Here is a 7,452-nt window from a genome sequence, read left to right as displayed (position 1 = left end):
TTCTATCTTTTGCATTACATTATGACTTATGATACTCATATGATCKTAAATTCTTACTTGGCATTTGTTAGTTTTGAATTACATGTATACCATAGCTGTTCTGGGTGATCTATGCTTTGCATGTTTATAAGCAAAATATCAATGATTCCCTCTTTGTCTCTGTGGACACTCAATGCCAGCCATTAATGTACTTAATCATCCACTACTTTTTCCCCCAACATTTCCCCTCAACTATCTATTTTTAAGAATGCATGCAAGAGAGCATTCACAGAGACAGAAAAAACGTATTTTCCACACAAGCAGCCAAATTTATCCTTGTGGTTTTCCGTGTGTTTATTTTCATTTCTGGAAGGACAACATATCTGCGGGGAAACCAAAAGCTCAGGGCTGGTGCTTTCCCTCTATGGAGTGTAACGCTGGTAAAAATAGGACGTCTTTTTTTGGGACTGGAATTGGGATTGAAATGTGTATCCCAGGGGTTTGCTCAGATTGCATGATGGGGAATCATACTCTTCTCACTCCACAAAAAATMGTAAAAAAACACTCACCCTCAAGACAATAGAAACTGGAACATTGTAATTGTCCATTTGATATCCCAATTATTTATCGTATAACTGTCACGTAACTTTCATATGGAACAGCAGCTCTTTTTCCTCAATTTCTCTCACTTGCACTGCTCTTCATACCAGCTGATTACATGTTGACGGCTGTAACTGTAGGAAGTATGTGTGGGTTGAGAGGAATTCTGTCATTGGAAAATCCTCCTCTGCTCTGACTTTTGGTTTGAACTATGTTAAAACTTCTTCGGGATCAGTGTCCCTTCCACGGGACGGTTGAGCTAATGTAGGCTAATGCGATTAGCACGAGGTTGTAAGTAACAAGAACATTTCCCAGGACATAGATATCTGATATTGGCAGAAAGCTTTAAAATCTTGCTAATCTAACTGCACTGTCTAATTTACAGTAGCTATTAGTGATACCATGCTATTGTTTGAGGAGAGTGCACAATTTTGAACAAAGTTATTAATAAACAAATTAGGCATATTTGGGCAGTCTTGATACAAAATGTTGAACAGAAATGCAATGGTTCATTGGATCAGTCTAACACTCTGCACATACACTGCTGCCATCTTGTGGCCAAAATGTATATTGCACCTGGGCTGGAATAATACATTATGGCCTTTCTCTTGCATTTCAAAGGTGATGGTACAAAAAATACAAAAGAACGGTTGTTTTTTTGTTTGTTGTATTTTACCAAATCTATTGTGTTATATTTTCCTACATTCCTTTCACATTTCCACAAACTTAAGTGTTTCCTTTCAAATGGTACCAAGAATATGCATATCCTTGCTTCAGGGCCTGAGCTACAGGCAGTTAGATTTGAGAATGTCATTTCAGGCAAAAATTGAAAAAAGCGGCGGATCCTTATTAATTTCAGGAATCCATGGCCACTACCTCAAGGGGCACATTAAGCAGAGCAGCACAACAAATACCAATAGACCCTGGATAACTGGCAGTCTGGGACTGGCCGACTGTGTGCCATGTTTACCTCTGAGTTAACAAAGGAGAATTCTATAGGAATCAAAGGCCCATTCCACTCTTAGTTATCCATAATTAGAATGTCTGTAGTCTGTGTGTCTGTCAGTGTGTCTGTCTCCTCTCTGTCCAGCTCCAAATTGCAGACCAGCCTCCAAAGCCTGTCATCATATCACTGCAGCGGCTGGGAGATGGAGTGGAGAGAAGTGGCTGTCGCCGCTGGATTGGTGGCTGGATCTTCTGGTGAGTCAAGTCTCTCTGCTGCTCCTGGATGAGATGAAGACCTGGCTGGGGATAACAGGTTCGTATTGGCTTAGTGTCACATCTAGAGGCTTGTCTCTGTTAGTGACAGTTTCCTCAATGACTTGTCATCTCCCTCAGAGATCATAGTATTCGGCAGCAGTCCGCTGTCCGTCAGGGTGCGGACGGTTGGCCGGTCCTCTGTAGYGGCCGGCCAGATAGTGTAACTGTGACTAATAGAAAACAAAGAATCATGCAGCGTGCACAAACAAAGATGTGCCTGTGTGTCTCCAGAGCTGGGAATGGCCCAGATGATTGGCTGCAAGAGGAAATAATTTCCACAGTTGCTGCTCCATTTCATGTAGAGGGGTTTTGTATGTGTGCGTATTTTGTTCCGCATGTCCTCATTGTCTCCAGTTGTAGGCCTTTACAGTGCCTTGCAAAATAATTCATACCCCTGGGATTTCTTCACATTTTATTGTGTTACAAAGTGGGATTACTCAAAATACTCAAAGGTCAAAGTTGTTGATTAATACAAATTTGATAACTAAAATATAGTTGATGGATACATATTCAGCCCCTTTGTTCAGGCAAGCCTACATTAGTTCAGGAGTAAAATTTGGCTCAACAAATCACATAAGTTACATGGACTCACTCTGTGGGAAATAATAGGGGTTAACATTATTTTTCTAATGACTAACCTTTCCTCTGTCCCCCACYCATACAACATCTGTATCAGTCAAGTACTGAATTTCAAGCACAGATTCAACTACGAAGAACAGGGTGAGCCTCATGAAGAAGGGCAGTGATTGGTAGATGGGTAACAATAACAAATCAGACATCTTTAAGCATGGTCAAGTTAATAAGGATGCTGTGGATTATGTATTAACCCACCCAGACAGCTCAAAGACACAGTCGTACTTCTGAACTGAGCTGCAGGACAGGAATGAAACTGTTTAGGGATGTTACCATAAGGCCATTAAAACAGATACAGAGTTCAATGGCTGTGATGGGAGAAAACTGAGAATGGATTAACAACATTGTAGTGACTCCACAATAATGACCTAAATGACAGTGAAAATAATACAAATATAGAGAGGAAAAATTCCAAAACACTATTTTGTATGCGACAAGGCACTAAAGTAATACTGCAAAAGAATACACTTTTAGGTTTAAACACATCACTGAGTAACTGCCTCCTTATTTTCAAGTGTGGTGGTGGCTGCATCATGGTATGGGTATGCTTGACATCAGCAATTACTGGGAAGTTTTTCCAGGATAAAAGGAAACGAGATGGAGCTAAGCACAGGCAAAATCCTAGAGTAAAACCTGCTTCAGTCTGCTTTACACCAGACACTAGGAGAGGAATTCACCTTTCAGCAGGACAATAACCTACAACACAAGGATAAATGTACACTGGAGATGCTTACCAAAAAGACAGTGACTGTTCGAGTGGCCAAGTTACAGTTTGACTAAAATCTGTTAGATATTCTATGGCAAGACCTGAAAATGGCTGTTTAGTAATGATCCCCAACATCTTGACAGAGCTTGAAGAATTATGAAAAGAATAATGGACTAATATTGCACAATGCAGGTGTGTAAAGCTCTTAGAGACATATCCAAGAAGACTCACAGCTGTAATCACAGCCTAAGGTGTTTTATAACATGTATTGACTCAGCGCACTGAACACCCCTGCACCAACTATTTCAGTTATTTAATTCCTATTAATCTTAACTCCTATTAAAATGCTAAAAATGTTCTTCCACTTTGACATTACAGAGTATTTTGTGTAGATTGTTTGCCAAAAAAATCACTATTTTAATCCCACTTTGGTCAACTGGAGAAAAAAATGTATTTTATAGCGGATATAGTATATATGGATACCTCTCAAAGGGGCTAGGAAATATTATCGAAGGTGCCTTAAGAATATCAGCCAGCTTCAGTCTGTGAGTAGAAGTGTAAAATAAGGTTATAGATTATAGTAGAGCAGCCAGATGTATTTGATGACTAGATGGTGGTGCTACTACTGCTAGGTCTGAAGATGAGGGTGTAGCCCCCAGACATGTTACAGTATGGAGGACTGCAGTCATGACTGGCACTAGACGGCAGGCTGCAGCAGCCACATAGTCAGGGCTGTGCTCTCTTACAGGAAATGACTTCACAAGGTGCTGGGACCTCTACCCCGTTCCGGGGTTGGTCTCTCTGGTCTCTCTCTCCCTTGGGCCGCATCCTTCAGTTCAGCATCAGACAGCCTAAAGTGGGTTATTTATTTTAGTTCGCCTGTGAGAGTTAAAAAAGGAATGTTTCAGCAACATAAAACGTTTCCTGTTTTGATGACTCCCCCTCTGAAAGCATTCCGTCTGCAGACAAGTCCCTCAAAAAGGAGCAGTGATAGTCTGCAAAAACATGGATTTATCCAATTGAATCAAATCAAATTTTATTTGTCACATGCTTTGTAAGCAACAGGTGTAGAATAACAGTGAAACTTACAGCCCTTCCCAACAATGCCGAGATTTTTTTTAAAAACATAACACTAGGAATAAATACACAATGAGTAACAATAACTTGGTTACATACATGAGGTTCAGGGGTACAAGGTAATTGAGGTAGATAGCCTATGTACATATAGGTAGGGGTAAAGTGACTAGGCAACATGATAGATAATAAGCATTAGTAGGAGCGTGTGATGAGTCAAAATAGTTACGTGCAAAGGGGGGGGGGGGGGGGGTCAATGCAGATAGTCCAGGTAGTTTTTGATGAACTATTTAGCAATCTTATGGGTTGTGGCTATTGACGCTTTGCCTATTGAATGGCCCATCGGAGGTCGTAGCGGGATTTCTTATGGGTCTGGATTAGTGTCCCGCTCCTTAAAAGTGGCAGCTCTAGCCTTTAGCTCAGTGTGGAAACAGAAACAGTCCTGTACCACGTGTACTGTGCTTCTTAAAATGCCTGTATCTTTGCACGTGACAGGGTCGTTTGATTACTTCATCAGTAGTGCCTCTATGCAGTTGCAGAATTGGTGATGTGAGACAGTGTGGGGATGTGTGTAGTGCCTCAGTCTCTGTCTGCAGCTTCACACCATCAAAGCTGTCTGAACCCCCCCCCCCCAGCCAAGCCCTGTGGGACCCTGCTGCTGCTAACCTAGTGAATGGGGAACTTGACTGTATCTGGGCAGAGCCTTGGCCCCTGTCTCTCCCTCTTCTGGGTCTGTCCCCCCCTCACATTCCTCACTCCTCCTGCCTGAGCTCTGCAGCTGCTCCTCTTACTCATGCTGCTGCATGAGAGAGAGAATTTGGTTTGGGGGGCAGTTGTTATAATATGTATGTTTAATACACTATATACAAAGTATGTGGACACCCCTTCAAATTAGTGGATTTTGCTAATTCAGCCACACCCGTTGCTGACAGGTGTTTACAATCAAGCACACAGTCATGCAATCTCCAAAGACAAACATTGGAAGTAGAATAGCCTTACTGAAGAGCTCAGTAACTTTCAACATGCCACCGTCATAGGATGCCACCTTTCCTACAAGTTAGTTGGTCAAATGCTCAGCCGCAAAGTGGTAGGCCACACAAGCTCAGAGAATGGGACTGACCTTTGCTGAAGCGCAATGCGTGTAAAAATCGTCTGTCCTCGGTTGCAACACTCACTATCGAGTTCCAAACTGCCTCTGGAAGCAACGTCAGCACAAGAACTGTTCGTCAGTCGCTTCATGAAATGGGTTTCCATGGCCGAGCAGCCGCACACATGGCTAAGATCACCATGTGCAATGCCAAGCGTCGGCTGGAGTGGTGTAAAGCTCGCCGCCATTGGACTCCGGAGCAGTGGAAACACATTCTCTGGAGGGATGAATCACGCTTCACCATCTGGCAGTCCAACAGACAKATCTGGGTTTGGTGGATGCCAGGACAACGCTAAAGTTTGGTGGAGGAGGAACAATGGTCTCAGGCTGTTTTTCATGGTTCGGGCTAGGCCACTTAGTTCCAGTGAATGGAAATGTGAACTCTACAGCATACAATGACATTCTAGTTGATTCTGTGTTTCCAACTTTGTTTCTACAGTTTGGGGAAGGAACATTACTGTTACAGCATGACAATGCCCCCATGCACAAAGTGAGGTCCATACAGATATGGTTTGTCGAGATCGGTGTGGAAGAACTTGAGTGGCCTGCACAGAGCCCTGACCTCAACCCCATCGAACACCTTTTGGATGAATTGGAACGCCGACTGCAAGCCAGGCTTTCTTGCCCAACATCAGTGCCCGACCTCACTAATGCTAAGTGAGGTCGGGCACTAAGTCCCCACAGCAATGTTCCAACATCTAGTAAACAGCTTTTCCAGAAGAGTGGAGGTTGTTATAGCAGCAAAGGGGGGACCAACTCCATATTAATGCCCATGATTTTGCAATGAGATGTTCGACGAGCAGGTGTCCAAATACTTTTGGTAATGTAGTGTATGTAGGTGGTACTGTGCATTATCATTTGTGTGTGTTCATGCTTATGGCATTTAGCAACTGTGTTAATCTGCCAAATCTCTTCAATCACCATGTTTGCATGATGTTATAATTATTTTGCAAGATAAATGTTTACTTGGCTGAGGATCTGAAATAGCTGTGTCTCTGACAGACAGGCCACAGCTGACTGGAACAGCAATCCCCCATCACCCACGCACACACACGTACAATCCTTCACACAGTCTCTCACACAAATACCTTACTGTGTCTAAAGCACATTTGTCTCTACCAAACCAAAGCCTTTCCTGATGGCTTTCTAAAACCCCTCCATGTTCCTCCTCTACATTTACGGCTGGACCGACCGGACGGTGGGGAGAACACTATCCAATCAGCCACTACATGCCCTGAGACAACTGGCTCTGCTGGCCCCTGGAAGATCCAGCCTCTGGTTCCTTGCTGCCATTTTCCTTCCTCTGTTTCTCCCAGACTCCATGGGAATTTCAGTAACAGGGGGAAATGATTTTCCTCCTGACCAGAAGTACTACACCATGTCTACTGGGATGAAATAATGAAGCTAATGTGCACAGACGTAATAACAATAAAGGTCAATTAATAGTCTGTCAGATAAGTCAATATTAGGAGGACAGTAGGACATTGAGTATGCACAGGATGTGTTTGTTCATATCTTCGGTATAGGTGTGTGCGTCTGTGCGTGCGTGCTAGAGAGAGTATTATGTGTGGCGAGAGAAACCATGCTCTAGTTTAGCACTACTCTGTAGGGAAGAGAAAAACATGACCCACTGGGCAAAACCTGGTTGAATCAGTGTTGTTTCCACATCATTTCAACCCCAAAGATCCATGTGATGGCGTTGAATCGACATGGAAAACTAATTGGATTTGCAAAAAGTATTCAACGTAAGACAATTGTATATTTTTTTCATTCTATATTTTTTCACCCAATTTATAATCTAAATCCAATGACATGGTGAAATGTTTTGTTGATTTCACGTTGAATTCACATTAGTTCATAACTGAAGCAAATGGAAATCAAAACTAGACATTGAACTGATTTCTACTCCCCAGCCTGGTCTCATAYACGAGACGTAACATAGTAAAAGTGAATCCGTGACACTCAAATTAGTATGATATTTTATGTTTGGTATGGTTGCATAAGAAAGATGGTTACTTAAGTCAAAAACAAAACTATGATGGTTGGTCGGGGT

The 7,452-nt window shown here is 42.5% G+C and overlaps 1 long non-coding RNA gene across 1 annotated transcript; it reads right to left on the bottom strand.

Annotated features, from left to right (window-relative positions):
• Positions 1 to 304: 304 nt before the first annotated feature.
• On the bottom strand, positions 305 to 6,807 carry LOC139028041 (uncharacterized). Its single transcript, XR_011480185.1, has 2 exons — positions 5,373 to 6,807; positions 305 to 4,029 (listed from the first exon to the last, which is right to left on the bottom strand). It is a non-coding gene; the product is annotated as an uncharacterized lncRNA (long non-coding RNA).
• Between the last annotated feature and the right edge of the window lie 645 nt (positions 6,808 to 7,452).

This window comes from Salvelinus sp. IW2-2015, linkage group LG7, assembly GCF_002910315.2.
Source record: "Salvelinus sp. IW2-2015 linkage group LG7, ASM291031v2, whole genome shotgun sequence".
Taxonomy (NCBI): Eukaryota; Metazoa; Chordata; class Actinopteri; order Salmoniformes; family Salmonidae; genus Salvelinus; species Salvelinus sp. IW2-2015.
The sequence above is the reverse complement of the archived record's forward strand: the minus strand, read 5'-3'. Positions and strand labels throughout refer to the sequence as shown.